Below are 22,149 nucleotides of genomic sequence, written 5' to 3' on the forward strand. Positions count from 1 at the left end.
TATTCAATCACATAATAACACATATAAATATATATTTATTTGTATATTCAAAATAGATACATATAATATTACGTATTTTCTTAATTTCTCAACTTTTTCTCTGACCAAAATGAGATTTTTTTTTTTTAAGTTAAATAGAGTAATACTACATGGATAATACTAGTTTCATTCTTTTGAAAGTAAAACAATCATGCCTTTGGCATGCCCAGTTCAATTAACTTGCCTAATTTATAAAGGTGAAAAATCTTGCTTTTATGGTAAAAAAGTAATAGAAAATTAATAACCTTTAAACTTTGTTAATTATGGAGCAAGCTTTATAGTAAAATAATAATTGAAAATCACTAACCTTTAAAATTTGTTAATTATGAAGCAAACAATTAATGTATTGATATATTTCTATATTTTCCACAGTTCAACACTAAATAATACTTTATAAATTCAGTCAATAGGCATTATATAATTTTGCTCAGAAAAATATAGAAAATTAAGGGATAACCAAAAATAAAAAAAATCATGAAGAATTCTATGTTGCTTAGCATTTTTATCTTAATTCTTCTATTTAGCTTACCCGACTCCTTTCAAGGTATTTACTCATTTTCATTTTTAATTTTGTTATCATTACTCTTATACCAAGTTGATAATGTTACTCGCTTGGTAAAACCCTTAAGTTAGAAATTGAATATTCATATGGAATCACTCAAATGGTTCTTAATAATCAGTAAAATTATTGATTTTGCATATTAATTTTCTATGCTAAACAACGGTAGACATGAATAATAACTACTTGTAAAGGTGAATTCAAGTCAAATCAAACTCAAACTAAAGGTAGTTTGAGTTTGGTTCGCTTTCAATTGACAATGAGTTCACTTGGAAACACTATAGAAAAGAAGAAGAGAAGGGTTGTTGGAAATAAAGAAAAAGAAGAATTATAAGAGAAAATGAATTTGTTAAATGACTTTCTAGTAACACAACTCTCAAGTTGGGAGTACTTATGTTAGAGCTTGGCTCATTCAAGCCAAACGTCAAGTTGGCTCCAATTTTTTTTCATCCAAAATTATCCTTTTTTACATAAATGTTTATATTTTTTACTGATGTTTATTTAAATAAATCGTAAAATTTTTAATTAAAAATAAAGGATCAGTATCAACTAACAGCTTTCAAAAACTATTTACATTATCAGTTTGTTATGTTGTAAAATATGCATATTTATATATTAATTATTTTTTCTTTGACATGATTTCGTAAACAAAGTTTTTGTTATGAATTTTGCAGAAGATCCTATGGCCACGCGCAACGTTGAATTCCGACATATTGGTGGCTGTAAAAGAGATAGAGTGCGTCAGTGCACGGACGAGGCAATAGAAAAATATGGGGAAATTTCTAATCCAGAGGGATGTACATGTGATACTTTTATAGCCTTCCACATTTGCAGGTGCACTATCCATAATACTTCTTGAAAGCCAAATGAAGTTCAAAACCAACTACAAATACTTAATCGGTTGATTATTAGGCATGTAATAAAGTTCAACCGTATAATAATAAAGTCAAAATGTTTGATGAGCAGGAAAATATCTTATTAATACTATTAATTTTTATATTATCACAACAACCCATATACTTGAGCTTTCTACAAAAGAATCGGAAAGTTTTCAAAAGGTGAAAGTTACGTCTACTAATTAAAGGAAAATTACGAAATTAAGGGATAACAAAAAATTCATCATGAATTTTATGGTTGCTCATTTTCAATTTTAATTTTGATATACATTATTACTATGAAATCAACTCGATACTATTACCCATTTGCTTGAACCATACATTACATCGAAAATTAAATATTCATTCAAATGATTGTCAGTAATTGTTGATGCAAAAATCTACAATGCAATGAAAAATCAAAGAAATAATAAGTAATCCAAATTAATAGCATGATTGCAAGGAAACAATGAAGGCACAAAAATAATGCATATCAAAACGTTTTTAACATGATTCGACGTGCTACTTGAAGACCTACATCTAAGGTTATGTTATTTGTGTTTTTGAAAATTGTCATAGAGTTGCAATAATGATTATGAGAAGGCCATTTGTCCCTTTGCGTTTTTACAATCATTCATTTATAAGACCACAACAAGGAAAGGTTAGCTAAGTAGAACTACATAAGATACATGTTTAGACCTTCATAGATATATAAAATGGAAGATCATAATCTCTTTCAAATGAAAGATAATAGCCAGTGACCATTCTCTGGTATTTGGTTGTGATAAGGATGGAATGCAAACACAAAAGAAAGTATGACAATTTGTTTGTCACAAAATGGTTTCCAGTTTTGTGCCAGTTTAAAACACAAATTTGAAACATTGCATTCTACTTTAAATACATTTAGTAGTGTTTTGAAATACTATAAATTTATTAAAACTAATCTTTAAAATAATATTTAGGTTTTAAATGTAAATAAATATTTGAATATTAATAAAGGGGAAAAATATAAAGATATGTTTTTAATTTGATTGGCACATCACCACATTATGATTAACTAAGAAGCATCAAATCAATACAATTCAAATAAAATTTCCCACCATGTTTTAATATATTTGAAAATATTGTAAGAAAAAATATCAATTATCACATTGAATTATCATCATATCTTAATGAAACCACACAAAAAGCATAACGCAATTTGAAATTCACCAAATTGATCGATACGTAATAGAATAAATTTTCTCTCAATTTGTATGAATCTATTGAAATTAAACAAATAAGCTAAACAAATAGATCTACCTCAGAATAATATAGAATTAATATGGAAGCAAGCAAACACAAGAAACACAAGACAAGCAATTTTTAATATAGAAACCTCCTTAATGTGAAAGAGGAAAAACCATAGGACCATAACCCAAAAATATCCACTATCAATAAGACTGGGTACAAATCTCTCTAGTTAAAACTAAAGGCAAACATCCATAACCCCTCAAAAACAATTATTCTTAGCAATTGCAGCAAGTTTTGACAGTAATCAATGGAAAAATCTCACCAAAAACATAGGTTTGTCCAAGGGCTGAAAAACAACATTCTCGAACTCCAAATCTGATCTCTATCATTTAGAATAAAGATCAATGAGTCATGAACATGCTTTTAAAATTTCAACTCAATCAGACCACAAATCTACGTTGATCGAATCTCTTGAATGGTAAGATTACTTTTACCCATAAATTTGTGCACTTCTATTCTTTGTTTATCAGTGGCTAAACCTAATTCTACTGCTTCCTCTCATTGTACAAGACTTTAGGGTTTCTGTAAAGTATGGCTTAAAAGTTATTAGAGGGTAGTTTGGTCATTGTTAGATTTTATATGGACTATGTGGTCTTTTAGCATTTCAAGGTAGTATAGTCTTTTATTGGGTTTTTTAACCTAAGTATAAAATGTTTGTTTGTGAATTAGGGAATGAGGTTGTGCATTTTTGCCTCTTCACTTGTGTTTATCTGTTCTCTATACAAGGGTGTTGTGCTTTGTGTTTTAGTCAAGCCAGAGAGAAATCCTTCGGTTTTCTCCAATCAAGTGAGCATCTTAAGTCTAATGGGAGGCTTGTATTAGAGCTTGGTCTCATGGCAGGTTGTTGTCGTATGTGGTGTCAATCAAAAGGTCTATAAGTTGTATTTGCTTATGCTTAATAGTGGATTTGATTAAAGCCTCGTCTCTGCCTTAGATGTAGGGTTTCAAATTGAAACCTGAACGAAGTATTTTCGGTGTTTTTTTTCTTACTAATCTATTGATGATCTTACATATGGTCTTACTAGTTTTGATTACTGATATTTTGATTCTTAGCTAAAATATTCTTAATAAAACCTAATCTAAAATTAACAAGTGGTATCAGAGCAGATTAGGATTTTTATTTTGAATGTTTTGTTGGATCTTGTTCGATCTTTGGTGTTATTGTACAAATTGTTGTTTATATAGGCTTTTTATTAGTTTAATCTTTTTTCTTGTTAAAAGAATGAACGAAAATTGTTAGTGAACAATTACAGGTCATACCAGAATTGATATTGAGAAGTTTGATGGCAAAGGCAACTTCAACATGTGGAGAAAGAAGATATATGCAGTTTTGATGCATCAGAAATGTACAAATACTCTAGGAAAACAATCTGACTTCCCTGAAGGTGTGACTGATGCTAAGATAGTTAAGGTAATGGAAACAACTTATAGTTAGCTTATTTTGCATATGTTTGATAATGTTTTGCATAAAATTGATGATGTTGATATTGCTGCAAAAGTGTGGTGAAAATTAGAATCCTTATATATGATTAAATCACTGACAAATAAGATTTACTTAAAAAGAATAGTTGTCTGGGTTTAAAATGGATTCTGCTAAGTCTTTATATGATAACCTTGATGATTTCCATAAAATTGTTATTGACTTGAATAGCATTGATGAAAAAATATCAAATGAAAATCAGACTATAATAATTTTGAATTCTTTACCTGAATCCTTTAGGGATATTAAAGTTGTTATAAAATATGATAGAGAATCTTTATCATTAGATGAGGTTTTGGGTACTTTAAGGTCTAAAGATTTAGAAATAAAATTTAAAAAGAAATCTATTAATGAGGGTCTTGAAGTTAAAGGTAGACCAAAAAAGAGAAATAATCAAAGGGATAAAAAATTTGCTAAATCTAAGTCAAGATCAAAGAAAACTTGTTGATTATGTCATAAAGAAGGCCATTTTAAAAGAAATTGTCCAAAGAAAAAGAAAATGAATGCCAATAAACCTAAAAATCAAGAACTAGCAAATTTGCTTGAAGGTTATAAAAGTGTAGAAGTGTTAGTTCTTTCTAAAAAAGGCTTAGATAAAGAGTGGGTAATAGACTCTAGTTGCAATTTTCATATAACACCTAAGCAAGAATGGTTTACTGATTTGAAATATATCAATGGGGTAAAGTTTTAATGGGCAATGATGATTTTTATGATATGTTTGCAATTGGGAATGTCAAGTTTAAAATGTTTGATGTTCTGTGCAAATTCTTAAAAATGTTAGGTTGGTGCCCAAGTTAAGAAGAAACCTGATTTCTCTTGGTTTGCTTGATTCAAATGGTTTTTCTTATAAATATGAAAAAGTTACTTTGAAAGTCATGAAAGGCTTTTTAGTTGTAATGAAAAGGAAATTATCTCATGGTTTGTACATATTAGAAGATAGTGTAGTATCTGTTATAATGCATACTACTCATGATAATTTGAATAAAACAGTCTTATGGCATAAAAGACTTAGGCACATTAGTATGGCTAGTTTGAATGAATTGTGTAAACAAAAGTTTATTGATTCAAACAAAATTTTTTATATGGATTTTTGTGAAAACTGTGTGCTTGGAAAGTCTCATAAGCTAAAGTTTGCATTAGCTACACTTAGATCTAAAGACATTTTTTATTATATGCATTTTGATTTATAAGGTTCTTCCTAAGTCATTGATTCCCTACTCATTCACACTTTTTCCTGACATTCATTGATGATTATTCTAAGAGAGTATGGGTATATTTTCTTAAGCATAAAAATAAAGCTTTTGAGTGCTTTAAAGACTAGAAAAATCTAGTTGAAAATCAAACTAATAAGAAAATTAAAATACTCAGAACTAACAATGGACTAGAATATTGCAATAAGCATTTTTCTTATTTTTGTAAGAAACATGGCATACTTAGGCATAGAACATGCATTGAAATACCACAACAAACTAGCCTAGCTGAAAGAATGAATAGAACCATCTTGAATAAAGTTAGATGCATTCTAGCTGATTCTGGATTAAGCAAAAGGTTTTAGGCAGAAGTTATGGCAATTGCCTATTATTTGATAAACAAATCTCCATCATCTGCATTAGGCTTTAATACTCCAATTAAAATGTGGTCAAATAGATCACCTTCATTGCATCATTTAAGGCTATTTGGATGTCTTGCATATGTCCATGTTAGTCAAAGTAAACTCAACCCAAGAGCATTAAAAGTTGTTTTTCTAAAGTATCCTACAAGCACCAAAGGTTACAAATTATGGTTGTTAGATAAGCATAAGTGTGTCATTAGTATAAATGTCACTTTTAATGAATTTAAATTCTACAAAGATCCTTTCTCTTCAGATAGATAATCTAAGCAAGTTCAATTTCAAGTGAAGACACTTGTGTCTGTTGTCGAAGTAAATTTGATTCAATTTCTTAGTCTTTAGAGTTGGGTGAGGGACTTGATTTAGGTTTGGATATAATTTGTGCTTCAAAGCACAAAATCACAAACTCAAATCAGTAACCCTTACCATAAAGTCATGATAAATGTCCTCAAAGTTTAGAGAGTCAAAACTTTTCTAATTATTAGCTTGTAAGAGACAAACCAAGAACAGAAATAAAACTGCCATCAAGATATGCTTAAGTTGATCTTTTCTCCTATATACCTTTTAGATTGGTGATTTGATTGAGATAAGTACACCTTTGAATTATACTCAAGCCTGTGAAGGTGAGTACAGTTCAGATTGGTTAAAAGCAATGGAAACTTAGATGAATTCTTTAAAGAAGAACAATACCTGGTCACTTGTTGATAGACCACTGAATAAGAAAATAATTAGTTACAAATGGGTCTTTAAAAGGAAAACAGGTGTTTCTAGAATTAAGTAGCGAAGATTTAAGGAAAAGGTTATAACTAAAGGGTTTTTCGAAAGAGAAGGAATTGACTACTATGAAGTGTTTTCCCCTGTGGTTAAACATACCCTAATAAGGCTTATACTATTTGTAGTTGTTTTATTTGACATGAAATCAGAACGAATGGATGTCACAACAACATTCTTACATGGAAGAATTGAAAAACAAATCTTTATGGAGTAGCCTGAGGGTTTTGTAAAACTTGGACTTGAAAACAAAGTCTATTTGCTTCATAGATCCTTGTATGGATTGAAACAGTCCCCCAAGTAGTGGTACAAGAGGTTTGATGAGATTGTTCTTTTTATTAGTTTTCTAAGATGTAATTATGATCATTATGTGTATTATTTGATATTTGAAACTAGATATTATGTTTATTTGCTATTGTATATTGATGATATGCTCTTACCTTCTAAAAACATGTATGTTTTGTTGAATTTGAAAACAAATGTTGAAAGCTAAATTTGATATGAAAGATTTAGGGTCAACAAATAGAATTCTAGGTATGGATATTAAGAGAGATAAAGTTAAGGGATCTTTGTTTTTGTCACAAGCTAGACATATTAAGAAAGTATTGGACTTACATAATATGTCTTATTCTAAACCTATTAATGTTCTTATAGGTGCTAATTTTAGATTAAAATCTACTATCAATCTACCTACTATCGAATTTGAATTTATGAAGAAAATACCTTACTCAAATATTGTGGGTAGTTTGATGTATGTTATGATTGGTTCAAGACCTAATATTTCTTATGCTATTAGCTTAGTGAGTAGATGTATGAGAAACATGCTTTAAGTAATTGGCATCTTGCTTTCTTTTATGAAACATTTTTTTTTAAGGAGTCTTGTGTTTTGCTCTAATCTCTATAGCTTTTGCCTATAGGAATGCTAGATGGATATCACCTTCTTGGAGTAATTTTGAAAATGATTTTGACTGAAAGTGTATCATTTGGATAAGTTCAAATGGTGATGGATTTTTGGCATTATTCTCTCAACGTCAAATATTCATCAAATCTTTGAGAATCCCTTAGAATCCTAAACTTAATGTCTTGTTTGAGTAATTGTTTGCACTAGCATTTTGAGCCATTGGCCTTTGGGTTATTTGTCTTAATTGAATCATTCTCAAAATATTAAAAGATTCTGAAATAGTCATCCTCAATGCTTTAGGCATAATAGACTAAAAAGCTTGAACCTTCATTGTTTGATTATTCATCATCTTATAATTGGGACAACAAATTTTTTAATTAAAGTTTGAGTTCTTTATTGATTAGGCTCTAACAAGGGAAGATGAAACCATTGATTTGTTTTGTAAAAACTTTGCAATTTTTAGGGTGATTATACTTGTCATTTGAGAAACATTCGACAAATATGATTGAATTTTTTTAGTTACATAGGAATAATCATATTTTTCCCTCCATTTGACTTACAATTTCCTTATCAAACGTGGAATTTGGGTAATTGAACCAACAATTTCATAATCCCTTGAACAGATCCATGACAAATGGAATATAGAAGAGAAATGAAAGGTTAATGGAAAATAGGCTTCTTTTTTAGAACATTTGAAATTTGCTTTAAAGAAATTGTAAGAATCTTAGACAAATTGTGGAAGATTTCTTGTATGAGACCAAACAGTCTCCACCATTGAATAAATCAATATGGGAAATTGAATATTGTATTTCTTTTGAAATAGATCATCCAAGAGTGATTGAATTGATCATTTTAACAAAGTAGGACGTGGTACCAGACACTTTGGTAATCTAAATATGTAAAACTAAGAGGTTCAAACATTTGAGAAACTTTTTTAGGCTTTGCAAGATCTTTGCCCTAATCAAAAGCATTAAGAGCTATCATGATATGTAGACATAAATGATTTATGAAATCAAAATTTTCTTTGCTTTGATTGTATCTGAATTCACAAGAATCAAAATCTACTGAGTTGAATTCATAAAACTTCTGTGTTTCCATGAATTACTTGTGATGTAATGAAATCCTTTTAGAAAAACAATTTTTATTAAAACTTTTAGGTCTTTATTTTGAAATTCATCCTTTATAATCAATACGGTTGTTGATGCTTCTTTTAAAAAATATTTTTGTCTTAATCTTAGAGTTTTGGGAGAAATTTTAGTAGCTTTAATTTCTTTGTTTCTTGAAAATGCAATTTCAACTTCCTTTTTCAAATCTTTAAAAGAAAACTTTTCCATATTCTCAAGAATGTTTGGACTTGTAGTAACAACTTTTTCAAACTATTCTAGCATCTTTTCTTTTCTACCTTCAGTATTTTTTGTTCTAATGATGGCTAAAGCCACCTTTGGAGTTTGCTAGAAAGATCTTATCCAAGATTGAATCCTTTGATTTTTAGAGCTCGAGAAAGAGCTTATCAAGGCAATGTATCTTTGCTTTTGATCTCTTTTCTACCCAAGTTTTGGTATTTTGGAAATTTTAGCCATAGGATGTCTTTGATTGTTTTTAGGTTGAAGGGTTTTAAGGTGGCATGGTTTACCTCCCTTGAAGAAATTCCCATGTAAGAAAATTAGGCATGGAATTAACTTCTCCTTTGATATGTTCAATTTCAAAATAAAAAACACATGACATTACTTGCCAACGTGCAAAAATATATTTGATGCAATATTTTAAACATCTTTTTGTAAAACATTTTTATGTGGCTTTACAATCAATGTGCAAAAGAAATATTTTATTTAATAAATCACTTTGAAATTTCAAAATGCACAATACAATTGATAAAATCTCCTTTTTGATAGTCAAATAATTTTATTAGGTTGGACTTCAAGCTTCTGATGTGAATTTAATTATTTGTTCTTTTTCATCTTTTATTTGTTAGTAAAGTGAACAAATGATGTATGTGTCCAATTAAGGTAAAGAGCCACCTAGGGTACCAAGCTAGATTTTAGTATTGTAGATGACATTCTAAGATTTAGGGATCGTGTATGTGTTCCCTAAGATCAGCATTTGAGGGAGAAGACTCTCATCGAGGTTCATAGTTCCCTTTACACTGCCCATCTTAGGAATGTAAATATGTACCAAGATCTGAGAAAATTTTTTTGGTGGTCAAGTATGAAGAAAGATATAACAGACTTTATGGCTTAGTGTCTAGTAAGTCAACAAGTTAAGGCTAAACATCAAAAACCATCAGGATTGTTGCAGTATCTTAATATTCTAGAGTGGAAATTGGAGCACATTTTGATAGACTTAATGGTAGGATTACTGAGGGTCAAAGGAGGATATAATGTTTTGTGGGTTATAATTAACTGATTAACCAAGTCGACGTGCTTAATTATAATTAAAGATACCACTAGATAAGTCAGATGTATGTTAAGGAGATAGTAAGGCTTCATGGGATACCCAGATTAATAATTTCACATCTAAACACCAAGTTTGTCTTGGTTTTTTTAGTAAGGTATGCAGAGATCCTTAGGTACGAGGTTAGCATTCAGTACAACCTATTTTTCCAAACAAATAGGTAGACTAAGAAAGTCAACCAAGTGATCGAAGATATGTTAAGGGTTTGTTGCTTAGATAGAAGAGTGAGTTGGTTAGATGTGTTATTATTATAATAATAGCTATAAGATAACTATCAATATGGTTCTATATGAAGCTTTATATGGTAGGAGATGTAGATCACCATTGCAATATGATGAGATAAGGGAAAAAGATGGCCTAACTCAAGCTTTGGGACCAAAGATGTCCTAGAGAATGTCAGATTGATAAGGGACAAGATAAAATAGGTACAAGACCACCAGAAGAGCTATTTAGACCAGCAAAGATGCGATCTTGAATTCAGTGTAGGTGACAAGGTGTTTATTAGAATGGCCCCTTACAAACATATTATAAGATTCAATAAGAAGAGCAAGTTAACGCCAAGGTTTGTGAGACCGTTTGAGGTGTTAAAATATGTAGATAAGGTTACCTACTAGCTTGACTTGCCAGTAAGCATAAACCACATTCATAACATGTTCCATGTGTCATTGTTGCATCATGTGCTTAAAGTCAAAGATGTCAAGCTCGAAGATAATTTGGCATGTAAAGAGTGCCCAATTCAAATCCTAAATAGGTTTGTCAAAAAGCTCAGATGCATACTAAATCTCTAAGTCAAGGTTCTATTGAGGAATCACTGAGTTAACAAAGCCATATAAAAGCCCAAGCAAGACATTAAGTAATGGTTCCCATAACATTTTGTGTGAATTTCAAGGCCAAGATTCATATAAGAAAAGGAGAATTGTAATACTCAGACGTTAGCCTAATGACATTTTAGTCTTTTTCTCTTATTTTAACTCGAATTATTAAATGTTCTATAAGTGATATGCGCTCGTGTATAGGGGCATACATGGTCATGTAGCATTAACAATTTTGAAATTATTGGATAAAATTGTGATTACGACAAGATCAAAGTTTGCCAGTTATGTGACATGACACACGCTCGTGTATCATATCGAGCAAGTAAAAATAAAAGTGCGTTAAACCTAATTTTCTCATATTTTTCTCATCCTAGCTACTCCTAAGCAAAAGAGCAGTGAAAGAAGAGTCTTGTAATCACCAGAAAGAAATTGCTAATCACCATAAATCACTGTAACCACAGAAAGAATTGCTAGTATATCGAAAGACAAGTAAGTCGGTCATTCCTTTGGCTAAATCAAGCATGATTTGATGAAGCTTAGCATGTAAACTTAAAAGACATTGATTCTTGATTGGTTTATAATGTCTTGATAATCCTTTTATAGTTGTTTATGCATATGTGATGATGGATTACTCTGAAAATTATTATGATCATGAAGTTTGAATGTGATTTAAAGGTTTGCAATGAATATTAGTGTTAATCTATGATGTTAGCCATTATGTGTATGCTTAATTGATTTAAGTATATTTAAGGTGCTTAGAGATGTCTAATAAACTTAATATGTGATTGTATCGCCAAAGATTAGTAAAAAAAGTAGATAATCTGTGAGCTTTTGCGATATCTAGATCGCGACACATAATCGTGTATAGCCTCATACACACCCGTGTGTCTTTAGTTAAAAAAAAAATTCTACAATTTTCACGTGCTCATTCTAAGGATAGCGATACTTAAAAAAAGGCACACGGGGGTACACTTTGGGCATAAAACCCTATAACTAATTAAAAGACCGTTTTACCCTTAATTTAAACATAATGAAGGGGAAAAAGAAGAAAAAGAAAATAATAAGAGATTGTAGTAAGAAAAACAAGTTGGATAGAACTAAAAAAAGTGTCTAACTATATGGAAGACAACACGAGACCCTAACCAAGTCAGGTCCAAGTCCAAAATCAAAAAAGTTAAGGAAAATGATTCACATCTAGATAGCCACCAATTGTGTGCATAAGTAGCAAGATATGTGAAAGTGATAAGATTGGATACCCATGAGATGCATCATGCACATGGCACTAATATTTATAATCACTCAATTCATTATAGTTGTGCATGGTAATGATAGTGGCTTTTTAGATATTTTCTCACGTGATCAACAAGATGCATTACATATGTACCTATGGTAGGGACCATCCCAAGATGGTTTAGATAGCAATTTTGATTAGCTTATTTGATAAGGGAAAACAGTACTACTAGATTATTCCCCATGTGACTAGGATGCCCTATTTAGCTAGCCTAATAGGTCATATGACATGTGCATAAGGCACTATAAATAGTGACATGTAAGATGTCCTATACTTTCATTAGGGCATAAGATATGTCAATTTCAACTTAGACCTTAGTAACATTGGTAGATGGCCTATGTCAAGGTACAAGAGTGTCAAGTTGTGACCACATGCAAATTCATAAAGAGAACACCAGATTTAATAATTTATATATATATTCAAGGTGTCGAAAATTCACTGACTTACTGAATGTTTTCACTCACACTTTCTTTTTCATTATTTTGAAAGTAAACATAAGTAACGGGGCATGCAAGGGAGTTAGTGGCTCAACAAGCAACTACATAAGGGCGAGAGGCATAACTATCATTTTTAGACTTTCTTTCCATTTATGTAGTTTGCTATTTTAGTACATGTTTTGAGTTATTATGCAAATTGATTTCAGACAGTTTAATTATGAAATTCTATAAACGAGGTAATTCAATAATTATTTTTATCACACCTTTTTTCACACTTGAGTGGTTATAATCATGCATTTAAATGATAAGATTATAAATTTAGTAGTTCATTCGTACACGTCTCTTTGGGTCATATTCCAAGTACGGGTATATCTCTGGAGAAGGTTGTCACAAAAATCTTCCTTAACTCAATCAAAATGCAAGGGAAAAGACTAAAATGTCTTTAAGCTTACCTATGGGTGTTACATGCAATCTAGGGATGGTAAAGGGGAGGGGCGGGGAGGGGATATCAACCCTCATCCCTATCCGCGTTACAGGGATGATAAAGATTTCTTGTTCCTTCTTCATGAAGAAAAATCTCCTTCATATCCCCTCCCCATCCCCACGAGGAAAAATCCCTTCCCCATACCTACGAGGGGAAATCCCCTTACTATACCCTTTAAACACCATATGAATATATTAAATGACAACATTAAGTAAAATTAAAACCCATTATTTCAAATGTCATAAATATCATATATTAACCACATTAATATGCACAACAAAAATTTAAATAAATTTGAAAAACATAAATAATCTAAAACTATAAAGATATATTAGTATTTTAAGTAAATATACTATTATAAAAAGTTAAAACGAGGATATTGATTGGGATAAGGTGAGGCAAGGTAGGGTGTGGCAAGGAAGGGACACATGTATCCCTGTCCTCAATTGTAGGGATTTTTTTTATCTTTGTCTTCTTCCCATTTCTATTGGAGAATCTCCTACCTATTAAGGTTATGAAGGGTCAAAACCCTTAAATTTAGCCTAAAATTTATATATCTAATGCAATCTTTGGATTTTCTTTTTTTTTTCTATGTTTTTAAGGTAAGGGTTTTTATGTTGAGAATCAAATTACTTGAAAATTTTTATAATTCTTTGCTTAATTATTTTGTTTCTTTTTGTCTTTGGTAAGCTAATTTTTCATCTTTGTATATTTTCATTCCAACTTTTTGTACAAAGCTATGCAATTGCCTATAAGTTAGTTTATCATAAGGTATTACTCTATCATATCATTTTCTAATCTTTTCTTTAACCTTTTCCTCCTAAAATATTTGGTAATCTTTGCTAAAATTTGACTTTCCAATAAGCTTTGTCACTATCTAACATTTGTTTTACTTTTAGAAAGAAGGTTTCTTTATATCAACTATAATCATTTAAAGTTTTACATTTAAAGTTCATCAATGTTGTTTAACTTTTATGTTTAATATTTGTAGGACCCCTCACAAAATGAAAGGTGATTTCAAATATCAAAGTGTTTACAGCATTTTGGATAGTTTCTCTTATTCATCTAAAATTGATGTTCCATTATCATTAGTTTTTATAGCACTTAAAATTAGATTTTGTTATTCTTTTTCAAGATAGCTATCCTACCAAGCTTTTAAGAAGCCAATAAAGCCAGCAAGTAATAAGTGAGTTATGTATTGTAATCAAGCATTTTATCTATGTTTCATTCATAAATTAAATTGTCATTATATTTTTTTTGTTGAATTAGTGATAACTCTTCCAATACAAGGTCGGGTGCCAAAACCCTTGGTTAATACAATTTTTTTGGGGTTTTTTTCAATTTGCTTCATTTATATGCAATAAAGTGTCTTCTGATAAAGTTGATTGGATATCTGTCATGCCTTTTGAAGAATTTTTTGTTCTATAGAGCCAACTATTTCAGTGTGAAAGATTAAGGAGTATCATGGGCAATTAGATTTGAACTTGAAATTCCTACTCCTAATTAGTTAAGTTTCCTATTTATTTCTTGTGCAAATTTATAACACCTGCAGGTACGCCTCAAATGTAAGATAGTATTTATGTAATAGCTAATATGACTTGATAGTCGAAATATAAGTTCTAAGTAACATATGGCTGTGTATAGTATGGTCATAACCGTGTGTCATGCCATGTTAATTGGATAAGATAATTTCATGTAAAATTTCAATCTAAGTGACACACGTTTGTGTGTATGCTGAATGCGATTTTAGTTTATAAAAGACACATTGCTGCATTTTAGAGATTATTATCCCAATCCTTAAATGCACAAAACTAAGAGAGGAAATTCTAGATTGATCATTCAACTTCTGTGTCATAGCTCTGATAGCTCATTTCCAATGATGTGGTGACAAGAAAAGAAGAAAAAAGGAAGACTATTTGCACGATTGATTTTCTACGAATTGATTTAATTAAGCTTAATCTAATCCTGCTCATTATCAATTATGAGGGAAATCCATATTTTTAATTTAGATATATGATTGATATGATGTTGTGGAGATGGTTTCATCATAGAATGCAAAAGGTTAGGATTATGTTGATCAAGCAGTGATACAAGCATGATAAGTTTGTGTTTTATGGTTGTATTGTTACATATTTTTGTTATGATGAATTATAATAAGGATTTAATGTTTACTTACATGGAGATGATAAGAGCATGGAATGTGTTGGTAATGTGTATACGTACACACACAATGATGCTACAGAGTTTCAATGATTTATGTTAAAGACTAATAACTAAAGGCTTGTTTAGGAAAGAATTAGTGCTCTTAAGACCTTTTACTCGTATCCAATCAATTGCTATTGCATTTAATCATTTATTCTAATTATGAACTCGCATTTGAATAAAGAAGGTTGTGAAATTAGGGTACTTGGTGTGTTTTCTAGGTTCTCCACATGGTTATGTGCTATAGGATAGACGACCATGTATGTAATCCCCAAAATTCAAGTTGGCTTATTCCAATATTTTAACTACCATTGAACATTGTTGATGGATTAGCGTTTGACCATGACACATGGACTTCCCATGTGTAGCTTTAGCATAACCATGTGTAGGGTGAAATAACCAAAATACTTTTGTGAAGCAGTGCGGTAAGGAAAAGAATAGAAGGATAAACGCCCATGTTAAATAAAGCACATGTTTTTGTGTTTATAAATAATGAAACACGAGTAGAAGCCAAAGGGAAGCAATCATGTGTGGAGAAAGTAAATAGAAACACCCTTGTATGCTAAGATGTACATGCTTATATGTAAAGGCATAAACAAGAAAAGAGCAAATGAACTAGACTAGAGATTGAAGGGTCATCATGAGTAATAATACATAAATTTTAGGTACACAAAAGTACCCCACGTGCTTAAGAGTCAAATTATAATGTGATACTAAATATACTATTAGGTGGAAACAAGAGCGAGCTAAGTTAAGTAAAGACTCGAGATGTATGCATACTAGACATCATAGAATTGTTACAACAGAACACCATAAGTACACATTCAATATATCGCCCATAGAAAGACATCAGACTTATAGTAGGTTACAGGCTCGCAGTTGAGCCTAGTTAAGATACAATTAAGTGTAATGAAATAGAGAGATAGCTCATATGGCCAAGGTGTTAAATCTTTGTATTCAATCCAAACCAATGGTCTAGTATACAACTTCAGTCACAGTTTTTTAATTCACATGCCTCTACCAAGTTTAATAGGGTTACACCAAATAGGAATCCACGGCAATGGTTCCTTAGTGATTAAGAGAGACACAGTTCAAAATAAGAGTTAAGGATATATAGCCTAAATAGTCCCTAAAGTTCAATAAGCATAGAGGTAGTATATAAGACCTGTCATCATCCATAGAAGAGTTTAATGTTGACTTTGAATGATAAAGTTGTATAGGTAGAGTTTTAAGGCATTTTGGTGATTTTATTAAAAATTATCAGTATAGTCTCCTACTTATTGAGTATTTTTTCACTCACTTCTTTACTTTCATGTGTACAAATATAAGTGATCATGATAGCTGTAAGACCAATGACGGTTTGTAAGCATAGAGCAATGAGTATGTTTCTATCTTTCTAACTTATATTTTATTCAAATTTTTGTAGATGTATTAGACTACACAAACTATGTTTTTAGTTTTTGTTTTCATGTTTTGACATCTTATGAATGCTTTTGATTTGGTTTTGACAAGGGTATTTTAGTGAATTTACCAATCCTTTTAATAAACGAGGTTTTATTCAACTATTAATGAATTTATTACTATTTTAATTAAATGCATGTTCAAAATAGACAATTTAGTGACTCTTTCCTCCAAAAGATAATATTTCTAAAATGAGGTATAACAAGTTGGTATCAGAGCATGGTTTTGGTACCTAAAAAAAGTTTTGAAATATCTTTATAGTCAAATTAAGCAGAAACGTAAGTCAGTCATGTCATACTAGCTGCACTTGCAGTCGATCATAGTAAGTTTAGTTTTATTTATACCTACTAAGTTTTTATGGAGACTTATCATTATCGGTTTTCCAAGAAAGAAGAGAAGAATTAGGGCTAACATAAAAAATACTCAAATTAAAAACCCACAAAAAAGTCAAAGTAACAAGGTAGTACCTCATATTCCCTAAGTAGGTTGAGTACTCAAGATATAAGGGACATATTCAAAGAGATGTTTAGACAGTAAGAAAGTGCTTTAGCTTAGGCTAGTGAGTCAGCCCAGGTACTATCGACACAGTCATAAGGTTCAGTAGAAGTAACATCAACACTAACAATAATTCTGACAGTAGCATCAATAGACTCAACTACACCTTATCTTTAATTTACCTAGCATACACTAGCCTTAAAAATTTGATGGTTCTAAGGATTCAATAACAACTAAGGAATGGTTAGAGTCAATAGAGAGTGTTATAGCACTGTTTGATATGACCAACCAAGAGAAAGTTAGATACGCCACTTTTTTTTCAAGTCAAATGCCTGAACATGGTGGAACCTAGTCAAAAAGATAACCAAAGCCTCTAAAATGTCTTGGACAGAGTTCATGAGGAGATTTGAGGCCTAGTATAAAAGGACAGATGTGACATGCATCAAGGCTTAGGAGTTCCTTACCTTGACTTAGGGCATAAACTTTATGAAAAAGTATTACACTAAGTTTAATCATTTGGCGAGGTACATCTTTGGATAACCAGTACAGAGATAGGGTGATTAAAGAAATTTATGTATAGGATCAATCCAACCATAGCTTAAGACATCATGATTGGTATACAACACTTTAAACTTATAGTGAGGCTTTAAGTAGGGTTTTAAAGGTAGAGGTATTTGTAAAGAAGATGTATAGTTAGACCTTAACCTAGACAGTGCCCTTACAAGCACTAGTTCTAATACTAATATCAATACCATAGTTGAGTAGTAGTCATGCCCTGATTCAAATAGCTCTACCATTAGAATGAAAAGGCAAAGACCATTCCAACCCAAAAGTAGTAGAATGGTTAGAAAAGCAATAAGAAACAAATAAGACCAAAGATTCCAACATGTTAGAGATATTGCAAACATCACAGAAGGAAGTGTTTAACAAGGTAAGTAGTCTACTATAGGTGTTGCTAGCCATGACACATGGCTCAATCTTGCTTGAGGATTCTAACCCAACTCGAATAGCCAATAGAAGAAGCTACTACAAAGTGTTCATATTACTCAAAAGCTAATTAAGGCCAACCCAATAGTAGTTTCTATTCAGATCTCTTATCTTAGTCTTCTTATTTACATTTTGATTGATTATAGTGCTACTCATTATTTTGAAGTCAATAGTCTAGTAGAGAGATTAGGAGTACAACCAATCATAATGACCCAAAGCATTAAGATAAAGTTGTTAGATGATAAATAATTATGAGTATTAAAATTATGATAGGATAGACTATTTAGATACAAGGTAAACAACTTCTTATGAACCTAATAGTGTTTGAGATGTCAGATTTTGACATGATATTGGGGATGGATTTCTTGGAAATGAATGAAAGTGAGATTCATTACCAATATAAAAAAGTACAATTTAGCCTTAAGAATGAGGATCAATTTGAGTTTAGTAAAAGGGCGTATCAAAAGTATGATGATTAATGTTATAAAGGCTAGAAAAATTTTAAGTAAAAGGTGTACAAGTTTCTTAGCCTATGTAGTGAGTAAGGTAGAGTCATGCCCAAGTATTAAGAAGACTCCAGTTGTTTAAGAGTTTTCAAATGTGATCTCGATTAAGTTATTAAGACTAACTCCTAAATAAAAGATAGACTTCAGTATTAAACTTGCATCGAACACATCACCTATATGTAAGTATAAGAGTTACTTCATAATGGTTTCATCAAACCAAGTCACTCTCCCTAAGAAGCTCTCATCTTATTTGTTAAGAAAAAAGATGGGTCCATTAGAATGTGTATAGACCTCAAGAGCTTAATAAGGTCACAGTGAAGAACAAGTACCTATTGCTTAAAATTGATAATCTGTTTGACCAGTTGAAGGGATTAGTGGTATTTTCTAAGATTAATCTAAATTTTGGCTATCATCAAATAAGGATAGTTGAGGAGGATATAAAAGTATGGACATTTCATGTTTGTTGTAATGTCATTCAGACTAACTAATGCCTCTGTATTATTTATGGATTTAATGAATAGAGTATTCCATGATTGCGTAGACATTTTGGTGTACTTTAAGAGTCATAAGGAGCGTGAGTAACACTTTAGACTTACTTTGTAGAGGTTAAGGGAAAAGCAACTACATGCAAAGTTTTCCAAGTGTGAATTTTGGCTTGATAAAATGACCTTCTTGGGGCATGTGGTTCGACAAAAGGTATATCAGTGGATCCGAGTAAATTGAGATAATTCTAGATTGGCAGAGGTCTAAAATAGTAAAAAAGGTTTATAGTTTTCAAGGTTTGGTTAGGTACTACAAAAGGTTTATTGAGGGGTTCATGAAATTGGCAAAACCTTTCACAGCTCTTACCAAAAAGGAAACTCAATTTCAGTGGTCAGATTCTTTCAAGTAAAGTTATTAAAAGTTAAAAAGAAGATTGAATTATGCTCTAGTGTTAGCCTTACCTAAGAAGGAGGTCGAGTATGATATATACACTAATACATTTCATAGTAGTTTAAGAGTAGTGTTGATGCAGTAAGGCAAAGTTTAACATATGCCTCAAGATAGTTAAAAAATCTCAAGACTAGATACCCGTTTATGATTTAGAGCTAGTAGTTGTAATGTTTGCCCTCAAGATTTGGAGGCACTACTTATATAAGATAAAATGCAATATCTGCACCAATCATAAAAGCTAAAATATTTCTTCACTTAGAAAGAGCCATGAGATAAAAGAGATAGCTTGAGCTAGTAAAGGATCAAGTAGATGTCTTTAGTAGAAAAGTGTTTTTGTCATAGTTGATGGTTTAGAGGAAGATTCAAATAGATCTAGATTAAGAGCAAATTGAGTCAATAATTAGGGTTCTAGCTTGATTAAAGACCAAATCAATGTTAGTAAAGGAGATCAAGATAGCTCAACTTTAGGATGATTGGTATATGTAAGGGATTAAGAGAATTTAAGATGGACTTAAGATAGACTTTCAAAAGATTGATATTATCCTTAAGTTCAGAGGCAAAGTTTATGTTCCACCACTATTACAATTAAGATAGAGGATTCTTATAGAGTCTCACAATTCTCTTTACACTATCTATCTTGAAGATGTAAAGATATATCAAGATCTAAGAAATAGTTTATGGCGGTTCGGTATGAAGAAAGATATAGGTTAATACGTGGCCAAGTGTCTCACCTGTCAAAAGATTAAGGTCAAATACCAAAAACCATTGGGATTGTTTTAACCTTTGAGTATGCTCGAGTGGAAATAGGAGCATGTTTTTATAGACTTTATTGTTAAACTCTTGAGGGCTCAAAATGGATATAATCCACTTTGGATAATAGTTGACAAGTTGACTAAAACAGTGTATTTCTAGACTACGAAGACACCACCACTATGGATCAACTAGGAATGTTATTTGTTTGAGAGATTTTCAAGTAACATGATATGCCTAAAACGATAATATCAAATAGGGACACAAGTTTTGTTTCAACCTTCTAGAAGAGTTTGCACAAATCATTGGGCACTAATTTGGAATTCAATACAACTTATTACCTGTAGAAAGATAGTCAGACTAAAAGGAACAACCAAATGTTAGAGGATATGTTCAAAACTTACTACTTAACCATAAGGCGAGTTGGGTTAAGATGTTACCCTTAGTAAAGTTCACCTATAATAACAATTATCAAATGATGATTTAAATGGCATCTTATAAGACACTTTATGGTATGAGTGTTGTTCTCCTTTACACTAGGATGAGTTGGGAGAAAAGGATGTTTTGATTCAATTTGTTGGACCAATGTTAACTTAGAAAATGATTAAGGATGTTCAGTTGATCAAACAGAGAATGAAATAAACCTAGGATTGACAGAGAAATCACATAAATCAAAGACATCGAGATTTGGAGTTTAGCATGGGTGATAAAGTTTTCATTAAGTAGTCTCATTTAAGCACATGATAAGGTTCAAAAGAATGGGTAAATTAGCTTCCAAGTTTATCGGCCTATATGAGATAGTGAAAAGGGCCAGTAAGGTGGCTTATAAGCTTGTGTTATTGGCTAGCATGGATCACATTCATGATATATTTCATCTCTCATCATTGCGCAAATATATCGATGATCCTTCTCATGTGTTAAAGACTAAGGAAATTCAGTTATCAGAGGATTTAAGTTATGATAAGAGACCGGTTCAAATCCTAGATAAAAGGATCAAATAGTAAAGGAACCGATAGATTCCCTTGGTCAAGGTTCTTTAAAGAAATTATAAGATTAAGAAGGCTGCCTAGAAGATGGAGCAGACCATAAGAGATAAGCATCCCAAACTATTTTTAGTAAATTTCGAGGTCGAAATTCCAATAAGGGAGAGGAATTGTAACACTCATAAGTACATCGTTAGGGTAAGATAGTCTTTTTGCATAAGTTAATGTAACTTGATAGTCAAAATATAAGCTCTAAATGACACACAATTGTGTAAAGTGAGGTCATACCCATGTGTCGTGCCACATCAGTCAGATAAGATGATTCTGCATAAAATTTCAATTGAAGTGATGCATACTCATGTGCTTTAGACACATGCCCATATATGTGTTGAACATGGTTTCAATTTATAAAAGGCACATTGTTACATTTTAGGGATTATTATCCCAACCCCTAAACAAATGAAACTGAGAGAGAATTCTAGACTGATCATTTCGATTCTGTTTTAGGGATTATTATCCCAACCCCTAATCTAATCCTACCTTTTATCAATTATAGGGAAAATCCATATTTTTAATCTAGATGCATGATTGATATGATGCTATGGAGATGGTTTGAAGATAGAATGCAAAAGGTTAGGATTATGTTGATCAAGTAGCAATACAAGCATGTTAAGTTTGTGTTTTACGATTGTGTTGTTACATATACTTGTTATGATGAATCATAATAAGGATTAATGATTACTTACATGGAAATGATGAAAGCATGACATGTGTTGGTAGTTATATACATATACGCAATGATATTGCAAAGTTTAGGAGATTAATGT

The 22,149-nt window shown here is 31.1% G+C and overlaps 1 long non-coding RNA gene across 1 annotated transcript; it reads left to right on the forward strand.

Annotated features, from left to right (window-relative positions):
• The first annotated feature begins 444 nt into the window (after positions 1-444).
• Positions 445-1,560, forward strand: LOC123217918. Its single transcript, XR_006502586.1, has 2 exons — positions 445-583; positions 1,273-1,560. It is a non-coding gene; the product is annotated as an uncharacterized LOC123217918 (long non-coding RNA).
• The last annotated feature ends 20,589 nt before the right edge of the window (positions 1,561-22,149 follow it).

This window comes from Mangifera indica, chromosome 6 (assembly GCF_011075055.1).
Source record: "Mangifera indica cultivar Alphonso chromosome 6, CATAS_Mindica_2.1, whole genome shotgun sequence".
Classification (NCBI taxonomy): domain Eukaryota; kingdom Viridiplantae; phylum Streptophyta; class Magnoliopsida; order Sapindales; family Anacardiaceae; genus Mangifera; species Mangifera indica.